The 9,141-nt window shown below is 39.3% G+C and overlaps 1 non-coding gene across 1 annotated transcript; it reads right to left on the bottom strand.

Annotated features, from left to right (window-relative positions):
• Positions 1-8,240: 8,240 nt before the first annotated feature.
• Positions 8,241-8,346, bottom strand: LOC144456035 (U6 spliceosomal RNA). Its single transcript, XR_013484941.1, has one exon. It is a non-coding gene; the product is annotated as a U6 spliceosomal RNA (small nuclear RNA).
• Positions 8,347-9,141: the final 795 nt, after the last annotated feature.

The raw sequence follows: 9,141 nt of genomic DNA, 5'->3' as shown, positions 1-9,141 counted from the left end.
TTACATCAAATTAAATTAATGTTTTCAAAAATAAACATTTGATTATTCATGGCTAAACCTACAAAGTAGTGGATTAAAAAAACAAAAACAACAAAAAAAATTCTCTCACTCCTGGAAGAGCTTCTAAAAATGTGAGAGAAGTATGATTAGCCACATGAAGATTAGGCCTTAGGACAGGAGATAGAGGCTCGTCCCAGGAGACTGCAGAAGTAACTGTATGATCAGCCCCGGAAATTCACACAGGAATTTCATTAGGCCTATCAGAAAGGTCTGTTTATGGACCTTCTTTTTAATTAATTAATTTATTTATTTTTAGTTTTCAACATTCACTTGCACCAGATTTTGAGTTCCAAATTTTCTCCCCATCTCATCTTTTCCCCCACCCAAAGATGTCATGCATTCTGAAGACCCCTTACCCTAATCTGCCCTCCCTTGTATTTCCCCCCCCTTCTCTTATCCCTTTCCTCTTCTATTTTCCTATAGAGTAGAATAGATTTCTATACTCCATTGCCTATGTGTATCTTATTTCACAGGTGCATGTGAAAACAATTTTTAACATTTATTTTTAAGACTTTGGGTTCCAAATTTTCTCCCTTCCTCCCTCCCCACCCATCCTCATTGAAAAGGCAAGCAACTCAACACAGGTTGTGTAGTCACACAAAACACTTCCATAGTAGTCATGTTGTGGAAAACTAACTATATTTCCCTTTGTCCTAAACTGCCTCCCATTTATTCTACTCTCTCTTTTGACCTTGTCTCTTCTCAGAATTATTTGCTTCTGATTACCCTCTCACCCAATCTGCCCTCCCCTTTATCATGCCCCCTGCTCCCTTATCTCCTTCCCCCCTATTTTTCTATAGAGAAAGATAAATATCCATACCCAATTCAGTGTGTATGGTATTCCCTCCTTAAGCTAAATCTGATGAGAATAAGATTTACTCATTCCCTCTCACCTTCCCCTATTTCCCCTCCACTGTAAAAGCCTTTTCTTGTCTATTTTATGTGAGATAATTTACCCCATTCTACCTCTCTCTTTCTCCTTCTCTCAGTATAATCCTTTCACCCCTTAATTGTATTCTCCACATATCACCCCTTCGTCTTCAACTCATTCTGTGCCATCTATCTATCTATCTATCTATCTATCTATCTATCTATCTATCTGTCTGTCTGTCTGTCTGTCTGTCTGTCTGTCTGTCTATCTATCTATCTATCTATCCAGACATACATATAATTGTTTCCCTTCCAACTACCCTAACACTGACAAAGGTCTCCTGAGTTATAAGTATCATCTTTCCATGCAGGAATATAAATAGTTCAACTTTAATAAGTCTTTTATGATTTTCTTTCCTGTTTACCTCTTCATGCTTCTCTTGAGTCTTGTATTTGAAAGTCAAATTTTCTATTCAGCTCTGGTCTTTTCATCAGGAATGCTTGAAAGTCCTCTATTTCACTGAATGACCATTGTTTCCCCTGAAGGATTATACTCGGTTTTGCTAGGTAGGTGATTCTTGGTTGAAATCCTGTCTCCTTTGACCTCTGGAATATTATACTCTAAGCCCTGTGGTCCCTTAATGTAGAAGCTGCTAAATCTTGTGTTATCCTGATTATGTTTCCAGAATACTTGAATGGTTTCTTTCTGGCTGCTTGCAATATTTTCTCCTTGACCTGGGAATTCTGGAATTTGGCTACAATGTTCCTAGGAGTTTTCTTTTGGGGATCTCTTTCAAGAGGGGATCAGTAGATTCTTTCAATTTCTATTTTACCCTATGGTTCTAGAATATCAGGGCAATTTCCCTTGATAATTTCTTGAAAGATAATGTCTAGGCTGTTTTTTTGATCGTGGTAGTCCAATAATTTTTAAATTATCTCTCCTGAATCTATTTTCCAGGTCAGTTGTTTTTCCAGTGAGATATTTCACATTATCTTCTATTGTTTCATTCTTTGGTTTTGTTTTACATTGTCTTGATTTCTCACAAAATCACTAGCTTCCGATGGCTCCATTCTAATTTTTAAGGAAGTATTTTCTTCAGTGAGTTCTTGGACTTCCTTTTTCCATTTGGCTTTTTAGGGCATTCTTTTCCTTATTGCCTTTTTGTACCTCTTTTGCCATTTGGGTTAGGCTATTTTTTAAGGTGTTATTTTCTTCAGCATTTTTGGGGTCTCCTTTAGCAAGCTGTTGACTTGTTTTTTCTTAATTTCCTTGAATTACTCTCATTTCTCTTCCCAGTTTTTCCTCTATTTCTCTTACTTGCTTCTCAAAATCCTTTTTGAACTCTTTCATGGCCTGGGACTGATTCATATTTTTCTTGGAGGCTTTGGATGTAGGAGCTTTGACTTTGTTGTCATATTTTGGTCATATGTTTTGATCTTCTTTGTCACCAAAGAAAGATTCTATGATCTACTTTTTTTTTTTTATCAGTTCACTCATGTTCCCAGCCAATTACTTGTGTTTTAAACTCTTTGTTAAGGTAGGGATCTGCTTCGGTTGTGGAGAATGTACTGTCCCAACTTAGGGGGTTTTGTGTAGCTGTTTTCAGAAATGCTTCTAGGGACCTGTAAATTTTCAGTTCTTGCAAGGTGATACGATTAAGGGCAAGGTCTTTACTCCTTTCCTGGCCTGTACTCAGACCTGTGAGTAACCACAAGAACTCTTTTCAGCCTTGGAACTGTGAGGTGGATTGTCTCTGCATTCTCACTGCAAGCTCCACCACACCTGTATTCCTCCTCAACCCAGGACTGCTACCCAGAGCTGTGACCCAGATCCAAACACAGGCAAAGCAAGAGATTCCTGCCGGAGCACCAGCAAACAGATCCCTGAAGTCCCCCTCTGATCAGCCACTTGATTCCCCCTCAGTCTGTGGGCCAAGAGCTCTGGAAGCAGCTACCGCTCTGGACCTGCTCTGGGACTAGGGCTGGGACCAAGCTTGCCTCTCACCATTTTCACAGAGCTTTCTATTAACTTTCTAAATTTTCTTTGGCATTTGTGGGTTGAGAAGTCTGGAAACTGCCACAGCTGCCCATGATTTAGTCCTGTGAGGCCTGCTCCAGGTTTGCTTAGGCCTGGTCTTTGCCTGCATGGCCCAAGCTGAATTATGCTCCTCTCCCAGCCTGTCACAACAGACCCTTCCCATGAAACATCCAGGTTGTCTTGGGCTGAAAATGTGTTTCATTCTGTCTTTTTTGTGGGTTCTGCTGCTCTAAAATTTGTTTAGAGCCATTTTTTACAGGTATTTGGAGGGGTTTGGGGGAGAGCTCCAGCAAGTCACTGCTTTCACTCTGCTATCTTGCCCTCCCTCCCCGGACTTTCTTGACAATTAGGAAACACAGCGGCTAGAGGGCTGAATCTGGATTCAGGAGAATGAATTCAAATAGTGCTTTAAATGATAACATATGTGTGACCCTGGGCAAATCATTTTACCACCATAGATTTGTTTTCCCATTTGCAAAATGGGTATACAAATAACACCTAACTTCCAGGGTTCTTGTGAAGATAGAATGATCCCAGCTCCCACTGACAGGCCCTCTTAATCTTAGTACCTTCCCTCTATTATTTCCTGTTGATTACTTCTCAGATATATAGCTTCCTAGGTATTTATTTATATTTTGTCTCCCCTATTAGATTATAAGCTCCATGAAGGCAAAGACTATCTTTTGCCTTTTTTTGTGTCCCCAGCTCTTAGCTCAGTGCCTGGCACATCACAGGCACTTAAGAAATGTTTATTGAATTGAATTGAATTAAAATGACAAAATTTACATAGAGTCCTTTGAAAACATTAAACCTCTATAGCAAGACTAGCTATTATGGTTCCCAGATCATGGACATAATAGGCCCTGAAGAAACACCTATGGCATTACCGAATAGAGTTCATATAGGGAGAGAGTAACACATTCATCTTTCCTTTCAAACAACTCTAAAGAAGGTAATTGAGAAGACAGAACATTTGGATAGGACTAGAAATGGTCTCATTCCCTTCAAAGGTCTTTGTTTTCATGTGGCTCAGTAGGAAATTTTTTTTTTGTCTTTGTATTCTGGGGCCTTAACACAGTACCTGGCATATATTTGGTGCATAATAAATACTTCTGGGGCAACTAGGTGGATCAGTGGGTAGAGCACCAGCCCTGGATTCAGGAGGACCTGAGTCCAAATCCAGCCTCAGACATAACATTTACTAACTGTGTCACCCTGAGCAAGTCACTTAACACCATTGCCTAGCCAAAAATAAATAAATATTTCATAATTATTTGATTGATTAATTAATATCACTTTCCTATGAAAGCTTCCCTGCCCTTCATAGTTGGCAGAGTTCTTCCTCAAAAAATTATATGTCTATGATTATATATCTAATTATAATATATATACAAATATGCCAATTAATCAACATTTATTAAGTGCCTACTATGTTCCAGGTACTATGCTCAGCACTGGGAATACAAAAAGAGGCAATATATATGTATATGTATGTGTGTTGTGTGTCTATGTTTATATATGTATATTTGTATATGTATATATATGTATCTATGCATGTATATTTGTTGTATATGTGTATATACATATACACAAAAATATATACGTGCAGGATGAATAGGAAATAACTAATAAAGGGAAGATATTAAAATTAAGAAAGGTCAGGGAAAAGATAGCATTTTACTTAGAACGTAAAGAAAAGAAGGAAAGCTAGTAGTTGGAGTTCAGGAGGGAAAGCACTCCAGATATGAGGGATAAGCCAGAGAGAATGTCCAGAGATGACACATGGAGTGTATTGTTTGTGGAACAGCCAAGAGGCCACTTTCCCTAGAAGTAAGAAGATGTGGCAGAGAGTAAGGTATAAGAACACTGGAAAGTGAAGAGAAGGCTACTTTATGAAGGACTTTGAACACCAAGAAGAACATATAGAATTTGATTGTGGAGGAGAGAGAGCCACTGGAGTTAACTGAGTTTGGGGGAGGGAGTGACATGTTCATAACTGCACTTTAGGAAAATCACTTCAGTGGCTGAATGGAGCATGGATTGGAGGTGGAGAGACATGAGGTAGGCAGAGTCACCAGCATGTTATTGTAATAATCAAAGCATGAGGTGATGATGGCTTGAAGCAGAGGGCTGTGTGTGGCAGCGTCAGAGAAGAGAGGGGGAAATACTCAAGAGGTGGTGTAAAGGTAAAATTGAGAGGCCTTGACAACAGCTTGGACATAAAAGGTACAAGATAAGTCCTGGATGAATCCTGGGCTGAGAGCCTGGGGGCCCAGGAGGGTAGTGGTAGCCTTGACAGTAATAGGGAATATGAGGGTGGCAAGATTTAGGGGAAAAGAAAATGAGTTGTTCTTTGACTCATAAAGTTTAAGATGTCTGCTGGATATTCTATTTTGGATACCTGAAAGGCAGTTGGAGATGTGAGATTGGAGGTCAGTAGACAGATTGGGCCAGGAGTGGTGGATTTGAGAATCATCAGCATGGAGATGATAATTAAATCCATGGGAGCTGATGAAGTCACCAAGTGAAGTAATATAGAAGGAGAAGAGAAGACTCGGGATAGAACCATGAGGGACATCTGTGGTTAGAGATTATGATCTGGATGAGGCTCCAGCAAATGAGATGGAGAAGGAGTGGTCAGATAGGTAAGAAGAGAGCTGAGAGATAGTAGTGTCCTGAAAACCTAGAGAGGAAAGAGTATCCAGAAGGAAAGAGTGATCAAGAGTGTCAAAAGCTTCTGAGAGGTCAAGAAGAAAAAGACTGAGAAAAAAGCATTGGACTTGCAACTAAGAAATCATTACTAACTTTGCAGAGAGTAGTTTTGGTGGGATGATGAGACTGGAAGCCAGATTGTAAGAGGTTAAGAAGAGAGAGAGAGGAGAGGAATTTGATTCACTTATTGTAAATGACCTTTCTGAGGACATTAGCTACAAAGGACAAAAAAAGTCAGAAACTATATTTGGTAGGGATGGAAGGAGCAAGTAAGGATTTTTCTTTTTTTTTTTGGAGTGAGAGAGATACAGGTATGTTTGTAGGCAGCAGGGAATGAGCAGATAGAGATACTGAAAATAAGTGATACAGTAGGAATGCCAGAAAGGGCAATTCTAAGAGGGGACTGATAGAATGAGTGGAATGGGATCACTTGAGCAAACAGAGGGCTTTATGAGGAAGGCCTGAAGAAGGAGATAGTGGCAGAAGGCATCTGAATGGTAGAAAGTGAGAGATAGGGGAAAAGAAGGAATTCATAGCAAATGCGCTCAATTTTTTCTTTGAAAAAATGAGGCAATGCTCTTAGGTGAAAGGGTAGGAGCAGGGGCAACCATGAGAGTCTTGCAAATAGATGGAAAGGTCTGGAAAAGACAACATACAGAATGAGATAGTGAGCTGATGAGGCGAGTATAGGTATATACACACATAAACACATACACAGTTAGCTAGGTGGCACAGTGGATAAAGCATGGAGCTTGGAGTCAGGAAGACCCAAGTTCAAATCCGGCCTCAGACATTTACTAGCCATGTGTCCCTGGGCTAATCATTTAATCCTGTTTATCTCAGTTTCTTCACTGACAAAAATGAGCTAGAGAAGGAAACGGCAAACTATTCTAGTATCTTTGCCAAGGAAATCCCAGAAGGGTTCATGAAGAGTTCAACACGAGTGAAAATGACAAAACAAAAATAAAAATACATATTCATTATACATATATGTTCACACATGCATAAATAGTGGACATATAAGGATATATGTATGTATATTTATATATACACATCTATATGTGTGTGTGTATATATATATGTATATGTCAGGTATAGATGGATACATATGAATATAGATATAAATCTATTCATTTATTTTTTGGTGCTTGTTAAATACATATTAGATTAGATTGGATAGGATTGTATTGAATTGAGTTGGGGAATGGCAGACAGGAAATGTAATGTGATTTACCAGGGACCAAAGTCTAATCTTGAATGAAGGATGCCTTAGTAGAGTAAGAAGATCATCTTGGAGTCTAGAGACCTGGGTCCAAGTTTTGGGTTTTTTTTGACACCTCAGTGGCAAAAGAAAGCATTGTATGATCATAGTTCTAGAGATGGAAGGGCCCTCAGAGGCCAGCACTATGAAATGATTCCTCTGAACAATCTCTTCTGTAGGTATAGGACAGGTAAGCTTGCTTAAACAAAACCTCTGAGGTCCTCAAAGGACTGGAATCTACAACAGGCAGCAAATACATGGCAGCAAAGAAAGCTGACACAAACATGGGCTGTACTCAAAGATATATAGAGCCCAGAACCAAGAACGTTGGCAATCCTACTGTACTGTGCCCTGATTAAGCACTTGGAGAATCGTGTCCAGTTCTGGGGGCTCCATTTGAAGTTCAGTATTGATGAGTTAGAGGATATCAAGAAGACACAACTAGGATGTTGGGGCAGAGCCCTTGAACCCACACCAGTGGAGTGGCCGCTGCGAGAACAGGGATGATTCACCTGGACAGTAGAAGGATTGGGAGAAAGACATCATTGGCCAATGGATTTAAAGGGCTATCATGTGGAAAGGGGAAGGAAGGTCCAGGTAGGCAAATTTAGGCTAAATATAAGTCGACATTTACGTTTTGCTTGAAGTTGCATAAGGCACTTAATAAACATTCCACTGAATCATCAAAGAACCCCATGGCATAGTTATCCCACATAGAAGGGAGGCAACTGAGGTGAGATTCAGAAAGGTTCTGACTCACTCCTGTCCCTTGTCAAGTATTAACTTGCAAGTGACAGAAGGAGACTATTAACTCAAATCTCTCTTATTTGAAGCTTTTATTTAATATTTTATTTTTCCCCAGTTACATGTAAAAAGTTTTAACATTCATTTTTTAAACTTTGAGCTCTAAATTCCCTACCTTCCTTCCTCCCCACCTCCCTCACTGAGAAGGCAAACAATTCAATATCCATTATACAAGTATAGTCATGCAAAACATATTTATAATTATCATTTCATCTCTCCTTACTCCATATCTAGGTTCCTTTCTATAGCACTAGGATGTGAGGAAGAAAGCACTTCCTTGCAGTGAGAACTGTCCATTGCTGTAATGGCCTTGATAGATAATAAGCTGCTCTCATTTTTTTAACTGTTAAGGAAGTAAATGCATTTATCACTTATAAATTTCAATGTCCACAGGATTCATTTCAGGTGTGGTTTTAATTAGATTCCCCCTGAGTTTCTTCTAACTCTAAGCCCTATTTGAAAATCCCAGGATGTGGAAGATTGTTGTTGTTGTTATTAAATATGGAACACTTACATTTTCGTGTCATTCTTGAGCAGAGGTCATGCTAATTTCCTGTGTTATTCCCATTTTTTTGTATGTGTGTGCTGTGCAAAAGAGCACAAGTCAACAGTTTATTAAATGCTTATTACCAACAACTTAAAGCAAAGGACCAATGTTAGCTCTGGGAATATAAGCTCAAGGAAACAGACAATCCCTATTCTTAAAGAGCTTACATTCTAACGTGGGAAAACAACACATAGCTATCAGTCAACAAACTTTTATCGAGTATTTAGTATGTGCCTAGCACTGTGCTGGTCACAATGAACATTTGCCAATACTGAGTCCTTAAACCTGAAGAGGGCAAAACCATAGTCGCTAGCTCCTCTGGCAATGACATTGAAAATGTATTGGCATCTTTAAAATGCTCTACAAATATCAGTAGTTGTTTCAACTGTTATATCAATGTGGTACACTCAAAGAAAGCTGGCTTCTGGCAACCAAATAATCATATTAGTTGGCATTTCTGCATGTTTGCATTATGAAACAAACGCTCATGATCTGCATGTCTATAGCCTTCTAAAACTTTCAAAATATTTATTTCACAATAACTCTGCCATATATAGGTTCTAAGAATATGATTATCTCCATTTTATAGAAGCAAAAACTGAATTGGAATGTGTCAATGTGACTTGTCCAGGGTCATAAACATTGTAAGCCTTGAAAACTGTGCCTCATCCCAGGTGTTCTCACTCTCTCCCTGACTGGGATTCTTTCCCCCCTCACTGCTGCTGCTAGTACTTGTGATGCAGAGGCAGGCACAGAAGACACAGCTCTGTCTTCTGACTGAAGATCCAAGGATCTGATCATACAGGGGCCACCTACCTCAGCCTGATTTGGAGGTTAAGGGATGATCAA

This window comes from Phascolarctos cinereus, unplaced genomic scaffold (assembly GCF_003287225.1).
Source record: "Phascolarctos cinereus isolate Bilbo 61053 unplaced genomic scaffold, phaCin_HiC Scaffold_2;HRSCAF=192, whole genome shotgun sequence".
NCBI lineage: Eukaryota > Metazoa > Chordata > Mammalia > Diprotodontia > Phascolarctidae > Phascolarctos > Phascolarctos cinereus.
Note: the sequence above shows the minus strand (reverse complement) of the source record. Positions and strands in the feature narration are given on the sequence as shown.